The 21096-nt window shown below is 42.5% G+C and overlaps 1 protein-coding gene across 2 annotated transcripts in view; it reads left to right on the top strand.

The window, feature by feature from the left end:
• The first annotated feature begins 9092 nt into the window (after nucleotides 1–9092).
• The window catches only part of SEC14L5 (SEC14 like lipid binding 5), a 50928-nt gene continuing 38924 nt past the window's right edge, over nucleotides 9093–21096 (top strand). The window contains exon 1 of one of the 2 annotated variants that reach the window (XM_075179157.1): nucleotides 9093–9240. The gene's annotated coding sequence lies outside the window, so the exon portion shown is untranslated. Of the gene's footprint in view, nucleotides 10059–21096 lie in introns of both variants that reach the window. The other variant, XM_075179156.1, reaches the window with a different exon arrangement.

Genomic DNA, 21096 nt, shown 5'->3' with positions numbered 1-21096 from the left:
TTTCTCTGTTTGTGCTTTGTTTGATAAGTGATTTTTATATTGCAGGCACCTGCTACTCTCCACAGGGGAGTTAAGTTTCAAAGTGAAGGAGAACCACCATCATGAAATCTAATTGTTTTTTAATTTCTAAAAGATGTCAAAATTTTGTCTGGCCCATTTAAGGATTTTTGTGTGGAATAAGCTACGACTTAATACATATGTGGATAGCAAAATATTTTTTAATTTCAACAATTTTGTGAACGAAATGGTGCATTATTAGAAGGGTGCCAATATTTTTGGCCAGGACCCTATGAAACATATTGTTTTAATGGGTTATGTTCCCGATAGGACTATATTGTGCCCTATGATGAACACAACTATTGTTCTTTATATTTACAGCATCTGGGTTAGGCCATAAACCATAAGTGACATACTGATATTATCTTGTAGCTAACTTGGACACGAGATTTCTCCAAATATAAACATTCCACAGACCTTTGAAGTAGATTCAGCTTTCATTAACCCCCTGGTTTACTTACACACTTTTTAGAGCACATAGATGCGTACAAAGCAAGTCAATAGCTACTCAGCTAATCCCATGTTGCTAGTGTGGGCCCGATTTTATTTATCTGTACCCCAGTACCCACAGCCCAGGGTTGGCGTGTAGAGCCTCAGCAACGTTCAGAGTGAGGCTGGTAGTCTTTAGGAAGGGGCTCTCATCTCCATAGAGGATCGCAAAATTGCACTACGCATGCCCAGAAGCAAACAATACGCCAGTCAACATCCAATACATCTTTAAACGCAAAGGACACTTGCGACAGCCTACAATATCATGGCTGGAACAGGGAGGGGAATGAGTGTATGCACGTAGTCTATGTACAGTAAGGGGCGTGCCAAGCTCAAGCGCACCCAGCAGCGTCCGGTTCAAGCGTTGGGCGTTTCTGAGATATGTGTTTTTCTGTCGCATCACTTGCATTAGCTACAAGGCAGGTGTAAAGCTGAGTACACACTACAGGCTACACATTTCAGCTGATTATCGTGCCACTCACACAACGACCAGTCGGCCTGATATCGCATTAGTGTCTACACTCAAACCATGAACGATTATCGTTCCAAAACACACCTTATTGTTTCATTTGATTGTTAAACTGAACTAAAATTCTCGTTCAACGATGGAACAATGTCGTTCTGATTCTGCAGTGTGTCTGCAATAAGCACCGGCAGTGTCCACAGATCTCTATGGAGTGTGTAGATTCTCAATCTTTTCAGCAGATGGTTATGACAGATGAAGGGTAAATGGTGTCTAATGTAACACAAGAAGCACTAAGCTTTTTTATTTTTTGTCTAAAGATATATTTTCTCTAATCCGGTGATTCTTCAGAATAATGTTTCGGTTTCAGCTTCTAAATACTCTAGAAATACAAATATGAAAATAAAAAAAATAAACTGTAGTTAATAGGAAAAGACATTGCCCACTTTTACAAACTGCGGGTTTGTAAAAGTGGAGATGTTGCCTATAGCAACCAATCAGATTCTAGCTGTCATTATGTAGAATGCACTAAATAAATGACAGCTAGACTCTGATTGGTTGCTATAGGCAACATCTCCACTTCTTCAAACCCACAGTTTAGTAAATCTAGCCCTTGGGGTTCTGCGGTTGAGCCAAACGGCCGCTGCCTGAAGTCAATCAGAAAAGTGCAAACGCGAAATAGGGAAACTCTTAAAATCTACTTTTTTTTTTTGCCAACGATCACTAACCGTGATCTATCTTTATACTCCTACAACAAAATTATTAGCGATTGATGAGTTAGGACCTGCATTTAGAGCATTACGAGGGCCGACGTGGCTACAAGCACCTCTTAATAAGGATTAAGAGGACCGCTTGAAATATTTAATTTACTGCTTGCCCCGGAGGGAGAGAAGTACCTCGGCAACAGAATGTAAAAATCAATGGAAAAGGTGTTAACATCCTGAGAACAAATGGGCACATGTTATCTCCCAGCTGTATGATGTCATGAACATCCCAGCCCTTAATGCACTTATTCAGTGGTAAATTTGCTGGCTCGGCAGAGTTTTCAGCGGATTAACAAAGAGCTGGGCTGGCAGCCGCGTTGTATGACAGAATCTCTCATCTGTGCACTTTCTCTGTCCCCGACTGATGCTGGGAATGCTCAGCAGCGTCCCGTGACCTGGACATCACACCCTCTGCAGGCTCCCCCCAGGTAACAGTGTTCTGTGGCCTCATGGCCGAAACCTCTCACCTGCCTGGTAAATCTGTGCTTATAATGTAATATAATAATATATCATAATGATACGCTCTTCTGTGCAGCACATGGGTGCAAAGGGAGCAGTTTATTTACTCAGCCAAGTCAGTTATTGATATTATTATCATTTATTTATATAGGGCCACCATATTTATATATCAGTCTACCACACTGGTCAGCACCAGAGTCCACGGCGAGAACGTACAAACTCGGCACAGATAGGGCCCTGGTCGGAATTGAACCTATGGTCCAAATGCTGTGAGGCAGTGATGCTAACCCCTGTGCTACCATGGTTAGGAGGGATGTAGTAGGATATTGACAGAAATATGGCAGTGTGTAGTGAAGGACTTTTGAATGTGTTTTTCCAGGTATAGCGTTTTTTTGTTTAAATCCACAGAAAATAAATGCTGTAGTAGAAAAATAAGAGGCTTTAAAGATATTGCTTGAAATTCGGAAATTGAGATTTTTTTTTTTCCAGCGGGTGCAATACCATTTGTGGACACTAGGGACAATGCAGAACTATATTTTTTTCAATGTAATGTTTCTTAATTATTATTGGAAGTGACTGTAGTGAGCAATGACATAATCGTGGCCTTCCTCCCCCCGTGGGCCGTGATTCACCACAAATCATGTCCTGAAGGCTCCCATCCCACCCACTTCATGGGCAGAGTGCGGGAGAATAGTCTGCTCTCCCGGGAGTCAGGGAGACCTCCACAGAAGAAAATGCGTCTCACACCATTATGGAACTACCAGAGCATTTGCTGTTAGGAACACTCAGAGTGGAGGGGTTCTAAGAGTCGCACTTACCCTTCTGTCGAGGACATGGTGACAGATGATCCATTTCAACTTCCACCACTGACCGGTAGTCTACTGCCTGTGCTCTGTGCTCTGTGCCCCATTGAATTCGCAAGCACGACTTGACTTAAATTTGCTCTCCATTGATCGCCTATTTTACCTTGACCTTCAAGTTACTGCCCGGATATCACAATCATGGAGAGTGTGCTTCCGCCCCCCTGATGCCCTTCGCGGATAATAATTTTCTCTTAGCGTCCTATGCAGGGGCGGATCTAGAAAATAATTTTACCGGGGGCGATTAAGGGAGGGGGATGGGGGGATTTAGTCCCCGCCCCCTATTTGACAGCTAAGGCTGCCTATGGCTGCACACTATGTGCAGGTCCGTTCGGCAGAGACAGGCAGGGAGTGTGTACTGCCCGGCCACTCTGATTGTGTTTTAAACACAATCAGAGCAGCCGCAGGGGCAAACGCAGGATTTGTAGAGGGGGTTTTCCACACCACGCCGCCAGTGGGCGTGGCCAGCATGCATGGGGGTGTGGCTATAATTTTAGACAGTGATTGGCTGCTCTCCAACTCTTCCTATCCCCATAATATATATGGGCAATGCTGCATGCACTACTGTTAGCTGCAACCAGTTCTCCCTTTTGAAGCAGAGCTGTGTGAAGCGGGAGCAGGGTCCAGCCACCTCAATTATACAGTGCCCCAGGCTTGGAGAGGGGTTTTCCAGGCACTAGGAAACCCCCCCCCCCCCCTCGGTTTGCCTATGAGCCGGACAGCACACGCTCCCTGCCTGTCTCTGTGGAACAGACCTGCACATAGTGTGCAGCCACCGGCAGCAAGCCGCAGCTAGGGGGAGCGATTGCCCCGATCGCCCCCACTGGATCCACCACTGGTTCTATACAGACACCTTAGACAAAGTTGCTTGTCAAACATTAGCAAGTTGAGCTGTCTGGATCGCTGAAGCTCCTGCAAAACATATCCTAACATAACAATCACCCCTCTGTCACTGAGGTCTCCCCCTGCAGACATGCTAGCCCTAATTATAGGTAACCAGAGCAGTCCAGTGTATCTGTATACGACACTGACCATGCTGCCATGTTGTTTGCTTAATTAAGAGTGACTTCCAGACCTGTATGGAAGTCCCTGCTTCCGTTATCCTTGGTGTTCCTTATTTAGGCTGGGTACACACTACAGGTTTTTTAGCCAAGTATGGTGGCACACACCCGATAAACGACCGTTTGGCCCGATATCGCATTAGTGTGTATACTTGCAGGATGAACGGCAGTCGTTCCAAAGTAGCGATCGTCGTTTGATTTGATTGGTCGGTAGAACTAAAAATCTCGTTCAGCTATGAAACGATGTCCTTCCGGTCCTGCAGTGTGTAAGCACTTACACGAATATCTGCCCACAAAGAGATTGGGAACCTTTCACTGTGTCTGTGTTGTTAAACGTAGAGAGCGCTGTAGGTGGATTAATTCGTCCGTTCGTTCTGAGACTGAATATTTAGTTTCATTGTCACAGAAGCTAACGAAATTTATAATGTCATTGTGGAAAAGTCAAAGTTTATTTCTGGGTGTTATAATCAGTGTGATTAGAACTTCAGTTTGTAAATTCGTTAACCGATAACAAATTGGTTGAAAGTTTTTGCATTGTGTACCCACCTTACCCAGATGTTCTATTGTCTTGTCTACTACCTGTATGTTTGTGTTATATTTATACTACGCACATCAAAGGAGTGCAACAGGGCAGTTTCTGTTTGATAAATAGTCCTGATTGAATCCCCACAAAGGATTAGTCCGTGATAAGAGGTATTATAGTGTTTTCTTTTAATTATCTATTGTTCATTGTCTGTGAAACCATTCTCCAGTGCTCTATGTGTGTAAGGCTGGGTACACACGTGAGAAAACTTTTCCTGATGCCACATCAATAACTATTTTACCAACGACTGGAAAAAAAAAGTTCCGATCAGCAGCCGATTCATGTGTACACACTAGACATGTTTTACAAGATTTACCCTCAGATCTTACCCTCAGACCTTTAGATTGTTCGCTCCTTTGAGCAGGGCTCTCCTACCTTCTGTTTCCATCACTTTTAACTGCGCTCTCCAGCTACTCAGCTCACCTCCTCTCAGTCCCTCTGCCCTCTGTCTCCTCTTGCTTCTCTCCGCTCCCCTCAGTGACTCTCAACCTGCCATCCGTGCCCACCCTCTTGGGCCATAGTTACCTGCCTGTACTCACTTTTCCCCTCCCTCCCTCTCTTTCATGCTGTGCCTGAGCCCCCAGAGTTATAGTGCTTACTGTTACTTGTACTGTGCTGTTTCACCTTGTACTGTGCCATTGTTTGTCCTTGTACGGCGCTACGGATACTTTGTGGCGCCCTATAAATAAAAATTAATAATAATAATAAAAGATCTGTGCTCTTCATCTGTTCTAACCATCGGCTGAAAAGAGGGTGACTCTGTAAACTATATGGAGGTCCTGATTGTCAGTGCGTACACACTGCAGGACTGGAAGGACGTCGTTCCATCGCTGAGCGAGATTTTTAGTCCGGTTTAGAAATAAAACGAAACTATACGACGAGCTTTGGAACGACCATCGTTCATGGTTGGAGTGTATACACTAAAGTGATATCGGGCCGAATTGGTTGTTTGTCGGGTGATTTGCCAGATAATTGGCGAAAACCCTATAGTGTGTACCCAGACATAGTGGTGAGTAGAATTTTCTCTAAATTTGGCTCTAAATTTTGTCACTGTGTTGTATTTATGTGAAGTGAGTGCTCTCCAATTGACTCCTCTTTGAGTGCCAACATCCGATCACATTCTCTAAATACACAATACGATAGAGACATATCAATATGTTATTTCATTTTACGTTCTCCAGGGTGGTGAGCTCTAGACCTGGGTTACCCAAGCACCCCCAGCTTCACAATATGGCAGATTGCATCGTCATGCCCCCTGCACCGACCTCCGCTCTGTAAGAGGGATATAAATATATCTGTACCTATATCCTCAGAAGTTTAGGTGCCCTCAATATGCTCCACTAGATGGCAGTCATTTCAAGTAAATAATATAAGCGCCGACCTATTCTGCAAACAAAATACAGTAATTGTGTAAATGTGTCTGGTACAAATCATTGTGCAGACATCAGTTTTGATGCACATATCTGTCACATATCATACAGAGCTATGTGTTAGAAATTACTGAAAACATACGTGACATGGCAACAGCTATTTAATTGCCTGGAACTGAGGTTTTCTAAGAGCAGAGTGTTAGAACAAGTAGTAATGCCAACGCCACCCACGTCTGTCAGGGCAGATTGTGCCACTCCTGTTACACAATCAATGTTTACGTTCAGGACTGGCATAAGCAGCGCAGGAAAATGCTGCTACGATCGCCACCCGGTGAGCAGACTTATTCTGTGATCAGTAGCTGTGCTCCTGACAAGGGCCGGCCATGTGGAGCAGCCACTTGGGTCTAGGAAGGCAGCACCCAGGGGTAGGGTGGGTTTCGGGAGGTCTCCCAGAAATGTAGGAGTCTCCTGGACATTTCGGGAGAGTAGGCAACTATGCCGTTAAAGAAAAGCAGCTAATGAATCTCTAGAGACTGAAGTGTCTTTTACATTTCTGTCTCCATTACTGAAGTCATGTTGTCTTACCTGTCAGTCTTTGATTACATCTTGGTCTCCATGAAAATGGACACCTCCATAGGCATCAATACATGGACATAGGACACAATTTCTGAACTGTGTCATCATGCCACAGATGGCGAAGCCAACCCCGTCTTTTACTGGCTCAGCATCAGGGAGAATGCCAGACTCTTCAGGGAGTGAGGGAGATCACCCCTAGTTCAGGGAGTCTCCCTGACATTCAGGGAGAGATGGCAAGTATGGTTTATCATAGAGCCCTGAATCTCCCTAATTACCAAGCCCTGAACCTGGCAATAGTTCTGGTATCGCCTTTGCCAGCCGCATCCTGCAATAGCCTATATAGGAAGGATTGAGGAGGTACCTGTACCGCTGTAAACCACTGATCACCATCGCCATCTTAAGATTTAACTAAATTAAGCATTTTTTCCATTTAAAGTTATTTTAAAATATTTTTTTTGTTTTTTAACAATTTTTGGGAAATTTTCTATTTGTTACATTTCCTTTGAATCTGCTACTGAAAGCCCGAAACCGCGCTTCCAAAGCAGTAGGGATGTGTGCTCCAGCAATGGGTCACTTGCACAGTAGGGATCTCAACTGGCCAGCGAAGAGGTAGGTCGCTCGGCTATCCTGGCGACCTTTTAATGATAAATAGCGGTGATAGATTTGCGAGATGCGGAGATTTAAAATCTACTCTGTCGATGCTTGTTGTTAAGTAGACCCGTAAGTGACTGATCTACGGCCAAACGCCCTAGTGCCAGCGAAGAGGGGAGTTTTGTTTGGTGATAGATATTTATTAGTTTCGCCCTATGCAAAGGTTAACGGCAAATTAAGATGGAGGAGCCTATTTAACAAATATCGCTGTCGCACCTGTATCGTCGTAATACCTGTTGGGTTATTGCCGTCATTGTTTATAATCAATAAACCATTTTTTTTAATTTAATAAATGTTTCTATTTTTATCTATTTATATTTTATCTTTTTTTTTACAGTTTTTTGTTTCCAACATTCTTTTTTCACATTTATGGAACTGAAAGAACAAAAGCCGCCCCCTCCCCCATGTTAAATATTTGCAGAAACAGCACTCTGGGCCAGTATGACCGAGGTAGATGATTATTGCTCAGTTACCTTTGCAATATTATTATTTTTTTTGTAAATTACGGCGATAACTTAGAACTCAGCCTTTGTCATCACAAAGGGGCTCTATGGATAAATATAGGCCTCTTAATCACCCTTCGTCCTCTTTCCTTTTTGTTACTTACATTTTTATTTAAGATTTTACTGATTACAAGGTGAATCACGACGGGTGGTCTATCAGACATAAACGAAAGGCTCAATCGGCAAAGCGAGCGAGGTACTCAGTTTATAATTACACTTTATTTTTAGATTTATTTTTTTTAAACAGTTTGTATTTTTATTAATTAACCCCTTATGCCTCTGGGCCTGAGAACATAATAGGTACGAGCAGAGGGGGGCTGGCAAATTCTAGCCGGGGGTACAAGACTTGACTCAACAGCCTATGAGGATCATTTTAAAGGAACAAAAATGCGAGTGGCCCAATGACCAGCCCAAGGTAGCCCACGGGGGCAGATGCCCCACCTGCCCCTGGGTACGAGAGGGATATTTTCCAGGAACACGTTACTGCTGAGCTCTGAAGGTTATATGGAATACTGCCAATGGGGATCTTGGAGAAGTACAATCCCCGCCATGCTATGTCCTTTTATAGTTTTTTTTTGCAATCATTATTGTATTTAACAAGCTCATTTTTAATAAATATAGAATAAGATTAGATGGTAAGAAATGCATCTAACAAGTGATAATGGCAGCTATGGGTTTTAGTCCATAGGTTGATATATAAAAAAAAAGAACTTGGAAACAATTATGTTTTCAAGGCTACTGTGACTATGTATTTACTGTTCATTGCATAGGTGACCTCTGAGGAGCAGATAAAATGGCAGCTCCCAACCCATTAATAACAATACCCATTACAAATTAAGCACAAGGGTCCCGTCCCCTGGTTATTTATTTATATGGGACAATACATGTTCATTTGTCATGTTCAGTAGGAGTTTTACCAGAAGAATTTTGCAGGCATGAGGGATGCGATGAATCAGCGCAGGTATATAAAGACCTCCCCCCGTTTTATGGTGGAACAGCCCCAGTAAGGTTCTAGCTGGACGGGGAAGAGATTGGGAGATTCCAAAGTTGTGGGCGGGATAGGGGAGGAGTTAGCACAGGTTAGCGAGCAGCTTTCACTGAGACAGGTGCACGGGACGGGATCTAGGATTCAGGAGGGGCGTGACTTACAAGTCAGCCCAGCCTATGTGATTGGTCCGCGACTCCTGGCGGACGAAGCCGAATAGAACGCTGCGGGCAGAGATGGTGTTCGGTTACCTTTGCTGATGGGCGTGGTTGCCATGTAACGTCACTGGGGTGGGCGGGGCCTGTGAGAATGTTGGAGATAGTTCCAGCCTGTGCTTGGAGCGCTGGAAGAGAGCTGGGACCAGCAGCCGGGACTGAGGGTGACAGCCTGGGGGGGATGGACATAATATTATGCATTAGGTACATGTGTGAGTGTGAGTGTGCACTAGTGCTGGTTGCATGATAGTGGCTGTGTGTGACTTAGTGAGTGTGAGTGTATCCCTGTGCAATAGTGTGCACGCAATATTAACCTGTAGGTGTCAAATAGTGACTTCTGTGTGTGCTAGTGAAGTTGCACTAATATTATGAGTGCAATGTATTTGCATGAGCAGGAAGTGAATTAAGTGAGTGTGCAATTATAGAGTGAGCTCTAATATGTGTTGTTATTATTATAATCTTTTATTTATAAAGCTGACCTGTGCATGATAAAGATGTGGCATTATAAATGTATATATATAAGACTCCAGCATATGCTGTAGCGTTGTACAGATAGACAAAGTGTGATTGTACCACTGCAGGGATCTCACACAATGCTGGTATTGCATTTGTCACTATTGATGGTTGCGGGCAGGGGTTGCTGTTGATTGGCAGATGAGGGTGAGTGATTGGTGCAGTGACAGGTGATGGACAGATGGTGCTGACAGCTGGATGACCTAACACTAATCTCTACAGTAGCCATCATTGACACAGTTCAGCTAGAATGCTCATTTGGATAATTACAGTGAGAAGTGATGCTGGGTATTGTCAGTGACTGATTACAATAGGTCAGAGGTCAGTCTGGGTGTAAGGCAATAGGGCACATCTGGGAGGTAGGACTTTGCAGAAGGTTTGGTCAGAGGGTTTGCAGGTGAAATTGGAGAACAGACCTTTGATTTAAGAAGTTTAGAACAGAAAACAACCCACAAGTGGATCAACCTGGAGAGTGCAGAGGATTGCTGGCTGCAGACCTCCGTGATGAGGTGAGAAATAGTCCCAAATACTAGAGGTCAGGGTCTGTAATGGCTAATGTGGGTGCATGAAGGGTAGCTACTATCATTTGTATGACATAATTCCCATTTAAATGCATGCTTATGTAATGTAGAGTAACTTCCACTTAAGTCTCTGTCAGCATGAAATGCTTTGGATTTTATTTGTTTTGTACACAATATTCCACCTGACAGTTTGCTTATTATACTGCTGCATATCGGCTTTCTCAGACTGTAGAACAACAATATATGTTTTTACTTCCTTATCTTGTCTTATTAGCTATCGATATCAAACATGTACACATCGGGGTATTGTAGATTCTTTATTTTTTTTTTTCCCCTAAAAAAAATGTCCATTTGGTTTCCGCTTGACTTCTGTTGGTCTGAAGTGATTTATCTTGATTTAAGGCGTTATATCACAAACCTCTGCAATTTCTATAAGGGTGTGTAGACGTTTTATATCCACTGTATTATGTTTAAGGATTCTGTCTTGTTTCACCTCTGAAGTGCTGTAATACGTACTGTACCTTGTTTTACATATTACTTGATTTACGGTCTCTATTTCTGAAGACACTAATTTAGCAATTGGGTTTAAACATGTACCGTATTTAAATGATTCAGCTAACAATAAAACACCTGTCGCCTATACCACTTGGGAGGGCTTTTGTCCACCACTTGGTGGCACTGTGGAGTCATGGGGTATATGGTGAGTAGACGGCTGTGTATACATGCTAGAACATGTGTTTGCAGTCAGGAGCAACTGTAAAAATGCATTTTATGTACAGTACATAATATCATAGTAAATGTATTTTATTTGGGGGTAGTGGGGAGGCAAAAACACTTTTTTTCAATGTTTTGCCATTAATGACTATTATTAACAGGTGACATTAATATTTTTTATTTATTTTTATTTTATTTTCTTCTGTGCGCTCTACTGGGAATTTATATACCACATATGTGGTATGTATCCTGCAGTGTATTGTCTGTTAGAGCAGGGCGCACCTAGACCCGTATTCAACAGCAGACATATATTTACATCCACTCCTTGGTGAATGCAGATGTGCGTGTGCACGAATTAACTGCGTTTTTAAAAAAACGAAAAACGCACAATACGTTCATTTTGCGTACCTTAATGAATGGGGCTCAGAAAGATACCCTATGCAATTGGGGCTGTCTAGAGTGGGAAAAAAAAAAGTGTAAATATAGGTCATTGTGGGCTGATTCAATTAGTTGTGCGGTTCTCTAGTAACCTTGCAGCCTCATTACCAAGATTCATAATGTGAAAACGCACCGCGTCGCTACCTTGTCACCTCGCTGATCACTGCATCGGCTCCTCTGACTCAATAATACTGTGGACGAAAAAAAAATATTTATTATTAATGCTGATTTGTAAGGTGCCACAGTGCTCCACGGCGCCGAGGTTTGGGGAAAATAGGGCTTTACATAAAACGGGGACAAAATAATGTTAAAAAACATCTATTGCATGTGTTCAAGCACAGTGGCTATATAAAGTATTCACCCTCTTTGGTATTTTTCACATTTTCTTACATCATGGAATCATTCAAAACTGATGAACTTCCAGGAGTGCTTGTAATGTGAATCACTAAGCATTTATTTCAAATCTCCCGAAGTAAATGAACATATCAGTAATGCAATTGGAGACTTGAAAACTGCTTGAATTACCATCTAAGCTGACAGTGCGTCTGTATAGTTAACAAGTACCGTCCTCTGTAATGTTAAAAAATAAAGCTTTTTCTTAATTACAAAAAAAAGACAAGTATTCACCCTTTTAGCAAGGACCCAAAAAAATTACAATCAGTTGTGTGGTCAAATAATTGGAGTCAATCTGAGTATTCTAAGGATGCTTAAATTGATTGCAAAATAAATACACCTGTCTGTGAAATGTCATGCAGTTTGGCTAGTGCATTACCAAATAAAATCTTCATCATAAAGATCAAAGAACGTTCAAAGCAAATCTGAGAAAAGGTCGTTGGGAAGAATAAAAGAAGATTTAAAAAAAACTTGATATCTCCAGTTTCATTGAACCTGTCCATAGAATAACTATAGCCTGGACATCTCGCAAATCTGTGCTTTATTGGCGGCTGGTGAAAAGGTAAAACCGTTAGTGAAGAAGACTCGCATTCTATCTTGAGTACAGTTTACAAGGGAGTATGCAGGAGATCCTCAAACCAAGTGGAGGAAGATTATGTGGTCTGATGGGAATTAAGATTTAACTTTTTGTCCTTAATGCTAAGCCCTATGCTTGGTGAATGACTAACGCATCATCTGAAGAACTAACTACCGTGAATTATGGTGGTAGTAGCGTAATGCTATGCGGCTACGTCTCTTCTGCTTCAGGCACAGGAAATATAAAGGGAAATCTGGATGGAGCAAGATAGACAAGAAAAATCTGCTGCAACCTGCAAGAGACTTGGGGGTAGATTTTTTTTTATTTTTTTTTTCAAAGCCCTGATAGACTGTAATGACAGCAGAACGTACCACTAGCTGTTAAGTAGGGATGGGGGTGGGTGAGATCTCGCTAATGGACTGATCTGAAGCATGGGTTCCCTGCCAACCACTGGTCCTGGTAGAGAGGAGGGTGGTTACAAAAAAACCCCCCAAATTTTATAAAATGTACCCATCACCTTGATCCCGGAGGGGAGGTGATGTGTGATGATGGAAGGGCGTAGGGCAGGACGAATCTCATCATTTTCCCCTCGGAACACAATGATGGGGAATCATCATTTTATTGTGTGGGGGGGTTATAATGTCCCTCTTCCTTGCGAAACGCGTTATGGGGGCTCCCATCTGCCCCGTTTCACTAGCAGAATGGACAAGTATGTCCTAGATATAGAGGAAGCCGCCATATTCTGGACTAAACTGCTATTAATGAAAATGTGACTTATCAATGCTGAGGTTACCGACAGCTTTTGGGGTGCAGATCCGTTGCGGGTACTCCTCAGATCTACCAGTTAATTAGTGCCTGGGGTGCAGACGAGATAAGTATTAGACGGGGCACAATCGCACATCCGAAAATAAGATCTGTCGGAGGACGAGGAAGCGTTTCAAAATATTTATTTAAATTCAATGGTGTCTGTGCAATGAAGATGTCGTTTGCAGGATCTGTTTGTTAGTTTTGAGCATCTATACAGAAAAAAGAACCCAATGTAAATATATTTGCAGCTACGCGTTTCACTGCAGCCATGCAAATACCTGCAGTGCAAATCAAGGTGTTGTTATGTTACAGCCCTACCACATAGTTTGACTGGTTTTTATTTATGTCAAGTCATGTGTTCGGTTGTGTCTTCAGGTCAGTATGTGGGAGTAACTCGCGTTATACTTTTGGTTTACTTTAACTTACTGAATGTAGAAAATCTGCAGTAAAAAATAAATATATATTTCCCTTTTACTTTCCCGTGGAAATTGCTAGAGTAACAGAGTTTCGTACATTTGTGGTTTTGGTTCTGTTGAATTAACGTTAATACATTGACCTCGAGAAAATCGACTTTCGCAATGTTAGCACAAGACTTATTACACTCTTTAATTAATTTTTTTTTATGCATTTTCTGGTGGCTGTTACTGGTTTTGAGTTGTAATTTACGTCGTTATTATCTAATATCCATGGAAAGATCTGGCTGCCCTTGGCCCAAGGGTAATATACAATCATGCGAAAAAGAAAATACACCCTCTTTCTTTCAAATCTGCATTTTAGCATCTCGGGATATAATTTAACAAGCCCTACAGTTTAATGAATATTGTCATGTGACAACCTGGAGCAAATTTTACTTTGTGATTATTTATTCGATACTAAATAAGCCAACATGAAGAACAAAACGCTAAAATTGTTATTACCAAAAAGAAAACTCGTATAAAAAAAATTGCACAAACACTCGGTGCCTGATATAGGATGTGTTACTGGACAACGATACAAAAACTTTCCCGCCAGCAGTGTAATAAACTCTGTTTTTTGTGTTTTTCAATGCATCCCAATCACAATACAGAAGTGTCCCTGTTGCCTAGATACGGTTCAAGCAGCCATTTTGTATTCTGAACCAATATTTGTTACAACCCTTAAGTTTGTGAGAAGAAAAATAGAGGGGGATATAGCTAGTCCTCCAGATTGCTTCAATGTGCAATGCAGGCAACCGCATTGTAATTTGGCAGTGGAAGGTGGATCAGTCAAGTAATTCTGTCTGGTTATAATAGTCGGGGGGGAAGGCCTGGGTGGTGAGAGGCGGGCGGGATCCCACTCCGTCATTTTATTTGTATTTTTTCAGTACATGCTTTGGCTATAGGCAAACTACCGCATTCTACCACAGCCCGCATTCTACCACAGCCCGCATTCTACCACAGCCCGCATTCTACCACAGCCCGCATTCTACCACAGCCCGCATTCTACCACAGCCCGCATTCTACCACAGCCCGCATTCTACCACAGCCCGCATTCTACCACAATCCGCATTCTACCACAGTCCGCCTTATTCTCAGTGGGGACCTATTTACCAAGCTTTGAAAAGATTCACTTTCCGGAGCTTGTTCCCGATTGCTAACGTCATCTGAGGTTGGCGTTTGCAAAACTTTTCTATGATTTAAGCACCATCTGAGAGGGATCTTTCGATCCCTATTTGGCAGCATGGTTGTTCCTCCCCTCCCTCCTCTATTTAAACGGTCCTATGCATTAAAGACACTGCGTTAGAAGCCAGACGCTGATTTAAGCAAGCAGTGAAATAACTCTTTGGCCATACAGTCATCGCCTGCACAGCCTATTACGAATGTGCTGACTTAGAAATGACTTTTATAATAGGTCTAAAAATGCATCATCAGTAGCAGCTATTTATATAGCGCCACTAATTCCGCAGCGCTGTACAGCGAACTCACTCACATCAGTCCCTGCCCCATTGGAGCTTACAGTCTAAATTCCCTAATATAGACACACACTCAGATTAGGGTCAATTTGATAGGAGCCATTTAACCTTCTAGTATGTTTTTGCAGTGTAATCCCTTATCGCTGTGAAAAGCATTGATAAGGGATGCCAAAAAACAGGGCAAATAATGCAATTGGTGATTAAATAGACCCCTACAGTTGAGTGACCCACTGCACTTGTGTGAACCTGCTAACATGCTTTGATCTGCAGTCTCTCTAGGAATTCAGTCATTGCTGCATTTGTGTCTTACAACTGCTGTTGTCCTCCTCTGGCATTGAAGTAGTAACCAGTAGGGAAAACAGTGCCTTGTTTAATACACATTTCAGACATGAAACTGTACATGTCAAACAGTCCGTGCAACTTAATATGTACATGGGGAGCCTGGCTGTGATTTAAAGCTCCGTGGAGTGGGTGTCTCCTAACTCGCTCAAATTTTTAGGCAGAGGATTTTTTTTTAAGCCAGCGATGAAGTAGGATTATGTGTATGAAAAGTGATCCGACCAAACGTCACGGCACAGTTTGGGCAGTGGATGGGACATCTTCAAGTGCACAAGGTGATTATAATCAGAAAACCGGATTATCAGCTCTTAGCATGCTATACACCCCCCAAAAATGCAGAATAAGTAGCTGTGATACACTCACATAAAATGCAGCTGAACTAGTTCCTCTATCATAAATCTCTCCCTGAAAAACTATTTCCAAACGCTGCCTCTTGTCATTATAATGGCTGTCGCTGCCACAGAAGTTTGGAGACCTGAATAGGCAGATTGGGGGAATGGACAGTTTTCTATCATCATCAACAGTTATTTATATAGCGCCAGCAAATTCCGTAGCGCTTTACAATTGGAGACAAACACCGTAATCCTCAAACTGGGTAATAATGACAGAGAGGTAAGAGGGCCCTGCACGCAAGCTTACAATCTATAGGACAATGGGAGTTGGATACATGGGGTTAAGTGCTACATATTGCATTTTGGTCCAGCCAGATTGCAAAGGCAAAAGACAAAAACAAACAAAAAGGGATTAGTATGCCGTATGATCCATTCACACAGCAATGTTTGCCAGAGGGTTGTTGTCTTGTGTGAATTGTGTAACTGGTGGTAATCTAGTGAGTCTAAGAGGGTGGTTGAGGAATATTATAAGCTTGCCTTAAGAAGTGCGTTTTCAGAGAACGCTTGAAGGTTGGTAGACCAGAAGAAAGTCTTATTGTGTGAGGGAGGGAATTCCATAGAGTGGGTGCAGCTAGAAAGAAGTCCTGTAACCAGGAATGGGAGGATGTGATGAGATTGGATGAGAAACACAGATCTTGTGCAGAATGGATGTGTCTAGTTGGGAGATATTTTGTGACAAGAGAGGAGATGTATGTCGGTGCAGTTTTGTTGATGGCCTTGTAGGTTAGTAAAAGAATTTTATATTAGATTCAGTAAAAAACAGGCAACCAATGTAGAGACTGACAGAGTGGCTCAGCAGAGGAAGAACGGTTTGTAAGGAAAATCAATCTGGCTGCTACGTGCAAAATAGATTGTAGGGGTGCGAGTCTGTTTAGGGGAAAGACCAGTAAGGAGGGAATTGCAATAGATAGTGTGGGAGATAAGTGCATGAATTAATGTTTTTGCAGTGTCTTGTGTGAGATATGTGAGTAGTCTGGAAATGTTCTTTAGATGTATGTAACATGATTTAGATATAGAGTCAATGTGGGGAACAAAGGATAATTCTGAGTTAAGGATTACACCTAGGCAACGAGCTTGTGGGGTTGGGTTTAAGGTCACGTTGTGAACAGAAATAGAAATGTCAGGTAGGTAACTTCTGTTGGTGGGTGGGAATATTATTAACTCTTTTTAGAAAGATTGAGTTGGCTAGAGGACATCCAAGATGAAATGTTAGAAAGACAGTCAGTAACGCGAGACAACACAGATGGTGAGAGATCAGGAGAGGATAGATAGATAGATTTGTGTATTATCCGCATAGAGATGATACTGAAATCCAAAGGAGCTTATTAGTTTTCCAAGAGAAGTGGTGTAGATAGAGAATAGCAGAGGACCTAGGACTGAGCCTTGTGGAGCTCCAACTGATAAAGGAAGCGGAGCAGAGGTGGCCCCAGAGAAATTAACACTGAAAGAGCGATTAGATCGGTAGGATGAGAAGCAGGATAGGACAGTGCCTTCAAGACCTATGGAGTGTAGCGTTTGTATGAGGAAAGAGTGGTCAACAGTGTCAACGCAGTCTCTGTGGAGTGTTGAGAACGAAAGCCAGACTGAAGAGGATCCAACAGGTTGTTTGTTAAAGGAAGCGTGTGAGGCGAGTGTAGGCAAGTCTCTCTAGAAGTTTGGAGGGGTACGGGAGCTGAGAGATGGGACGATAATTTGAGAGAGTTTGGGTCAGAATTTTGTTATTTTTTTTTCAGAAAAGGAGTGATCACTGTGTGCTTGTATAATGATGGGAAGATACCAGTAGAGAGGGATAGATTACAGACTTTAGTTAGAGATGACATGAGCACAGGAGAAGAAGACAGGGATCTTACTTTTTTTTTTAATATAGTGTTTTTGGATTCTTGCATGTAAGTACATTCTACTGTTCCAGCTGAGAGTTCTATCCAAAGAGGAAGATGTGTATTTGTCAGAGGTTGAGTTACGGATGTTTTTACCTGTAATTTTAAGTAATAGATTTCTAATTCATCATGATTCAGAAAACATGTACTTAATCTTGAGTTGTTATCTATGTTAACATAAATCAAGTTGGGTTTTTGATTTCCTGGTCATCCCTGGCAGCAATTCACCATCTGGTAACGTGTTGCCCACTTGCCAGCTAGTACCTTAAAGACTCCTATAACATTCAGCACCCCTGTGATATCTGCTTCCATCGCAATAAGAATTTGACTGGACAAAATCCAGGAGGTTTGGAAAAGGGCCATAGGTAGAAGATCCATTCTAAATGCCCTAGCTGAGATTATGTGGGCAACAGATTTTTCTAGCTAGGCTTCAGATCCATAACCTCATCCGTTATGGCCCATAGAGATCTATCGTTGACGCCTGGGATGGTATATGTGACGTTGAAGAGCGGTCTGTGTAGCCGAACATTTGAAGGGATAAATTAGGCGCTCTTATGCTCACCAACTCACACAAGCAATACTGAACTTAAAGGAAGTTCATTCAAGATGGCGCGTTTGAGAGTCATTTTCTCAGTAACAAGGAACCTTCCATAATTTTAATAGACATTTACTTGAATGCAGAGTTCATAAAATAAACCATTCAGATATATAATTATTTGGACAACATCGTGTTGATGGCCAAGTGTCCGTCAATCTTAGACAAGGTGATGGCTTTTCTTATAGCACATGGACGGTTGTTGATTCTGCAAAAGAGCCGTTTGTGTCCATCTGAATTTCTGCTATTTTTGGGGCTAATTTCAGAACTCTGAATAATGTGGTCTTGCTTCCATTACAAACAAGGGTACAAATTCAGCTTGGCATGGGCAAAGCAGTATCTTGGTCAAACCTTCCCACAATAAATTACATGAGTCCGGTTGTCTTCCTTACAGCTGCCATCCGTTTAGTGCCGTCGGCGTAATGACAACTGCAGCGGAATCTCTTAAGCCAGCGGGATCGGCATCATGGGGATCGCAACCATTGTCCTATTCGAGTGTGCAAAACAGGCAGGACTTCATGCTCTTCTTATTTCTGCAATAGAAAATCCCTAAGTGTCCCTAACTGGACATTTGGGTTCCGGCTCATTATACCAATGAAGAAGGAGATACAAGAAGATAGAACTATATGGAGGAAGTTCTTCCTCTGTTCTGTAGCATATCGGTAGAGTATATCAGCAGTTTTATTTTCCTAGATCATTTGGGTAGATTTTGTTTTAGCATAATAGTGTTTAGCAGGAGGTATGTGAAGGTGATCCAGCAATGGGTTCCTTTAGTTGTGGACCTCCTAGCATCTCCAAATTACAGAGTGAGACACTTCTTAGGCTTGGGGAGAGATGTCTTGGTAGTCCAGGAATCAAACAGTCTAGCCAACTCTTATATGGAGCTTACTGAAGAAAGCAGTTCAAGACCAAGCGCAGTCCTCCCATTTTGGCCCAGTCGTCCGTGGTTCATGTTACCGCAGATGTTGGCAGTGGCTCCATCCATAAAGCTCCCTCAAGTGACGGATCTCCTTTCTCAGCATCCTTTCCCTGGCGGCTTGGAGATTCCGCACTTCCACTTGTCACTGTCGGGGTTGGCTCATTTGCTTCATACGCTTATGAAGACAATAAAATTTCAACTTCTGAGATTCATTAACTAGTGTGGAGCTTTCTTTTGGGAACCTGAGACTATATATAATGGATATTGTGGCAAAAAGAGCAGTTTGTCACAGACTGTTAAGGGAGCGACTAATAATTCCTTTGGAAAAAGACTTTATACAAGTTGAAACGTTTTGGATGAGGCATTTTGGTCCTGGAACACGGAATTGGAGGGTGAGACACGTTATAGGCTGTGGAGGGCTGCCTATTTACCCCGACAAAGCCGTTGTACTGGATCTTGTTGGTACGAGTTCATTTTTACTTTGTGTTTTTAAAGTGTTTTATGTATTAAAAGGATAATATGCTAGATCGTTTTGTATCCTCTTTTTTTTCGATTCCTCCATGGAATTTTGCAGTTATGTCCGATGAATAGGAGATTGAATAAGGCTTGGAAAGATCTGGCTTGTTGTAAGCATACACCCATATGGGTTTGAAAGTTGTATGAAGAACATGGGTGTTGATTTTATAATCCACATATTCCTGCACGGTGGCAAAGAATAGACTAATTATCCATATTTGTTGTTTGGACTGTGGTGCTTTACATACTTTACTATGAGACCTGTATGTGTTTTGCAAGTCTTTTTTTGTTATAGAAAGACACATTGACCTAGTACACGGATAAGAATTTCATTCTGGTCGACACTTCACATACAGAGAAGATTTCGCATTCCCTTGTGCCTGAAGGGAGCGTCTGATGTATGTATACTTTGTATGGTTTCAGGTTTGTTAGAGAGCTGGTGGTATCTCTGTATACATACTCGGTAGCACACTAAGTGAAGCACCATAGACGGGTCCATCATCTGCATTTCATAATAATTAATCTGGCGGTCTGCGGGCTCATGCTGCAGACAGGGTTAAGTCGCCACACACAGAGCACAGGATCACAGGTGGAGCACATGGGTGTAATTAATGGTGCCGCTAATTAGTGCTGGGGAGGAAGCAGAAATAGCTGGATCCGTGTTGTGGGCAGGACGACCGATGCTAGACAGTGACCGGCGACTAGCGAGGGGACAGAGTGTCTAGCTGGAAGCAGGGTGGATGGAATTGTAAATACTTCTGTTTGTGTGATTGCTGGTACTAAAAGAGTTGCTCTCTGTACCATCCTGGATTCCCTGAATAAAACTATAGTAACCCGGTTCAACAAACCAGTGTCAGCAGCATTTGTTTGGCGTGCCTTTCATTTTCCATTAACCGTGTGTAAAGTTATTGGGCTACGCTGCTTTTTGGTCTCAAAGTTTTACAGTCCAGTCCCATTCGTGTTGCTGTTGGGATGACAAAATATGTTTAATACTCAATATAATTTTCACGTCAACTTTCCTGTATTTGAAATTTAGATGAGTAACAGATACTGAGGAGGGGGAGAGGGTAGTTTTATAAGGGTATCCATTTTTAGTAAATTTAGTTTCGGGTGGAGTTCAATGAATAGAACATAAAAGCAGGATTTTACGTACTTGTGTTGCGGTGAGAACCTCTGTCCAGTGGTCAAGGACTAATTCGCTTGACTAATGTAGATTCTGGGGGATAGGAGGTGGGAGTGGTCATGCTACATTGGGCGTGGCCATGTAATATTGGGTGCGCGTCACGCCCCCCTCTCTGGAAACACTAGGTCATCCCAGGCCCTTCCCCTCCCCTAAAAACCTGCAGCATTAAAGGGGTATCACTTAGTGGAGCATGCCTCCCAACTGTCCCCCAATTAGGACAAAGGTCCTGGCACGACGGACATTCCCCGCACAAAGTGGGCCTGTCCTGCCTAAATTCGGACAGTATGGCCTTGCATTAACTAATGTTTGGTACACACCTATGCAGTAGGTGTACCCAGTTTAACTG

Source organism: Mixophyes fleayi, chromosome 7, assembly GCF_038048845.1.
Source record: "Mixophyes fleayi isolate aMixFle1 chromosome 7, aMixFle1.hap1, whole genome shotgun sequence".
NCBI classification, from domain to species: Eukaryota; Metazoa; Chordata; class Amphibia; order Anura; family Limnodynastidae; genus Mixophyes; species Mixophyes fleayi.
The sequence above is the reverse complement of the archived record's forward strand: the minus strand, read 5'-3'. Positions and strand labels throughout refer to the sequence as shown.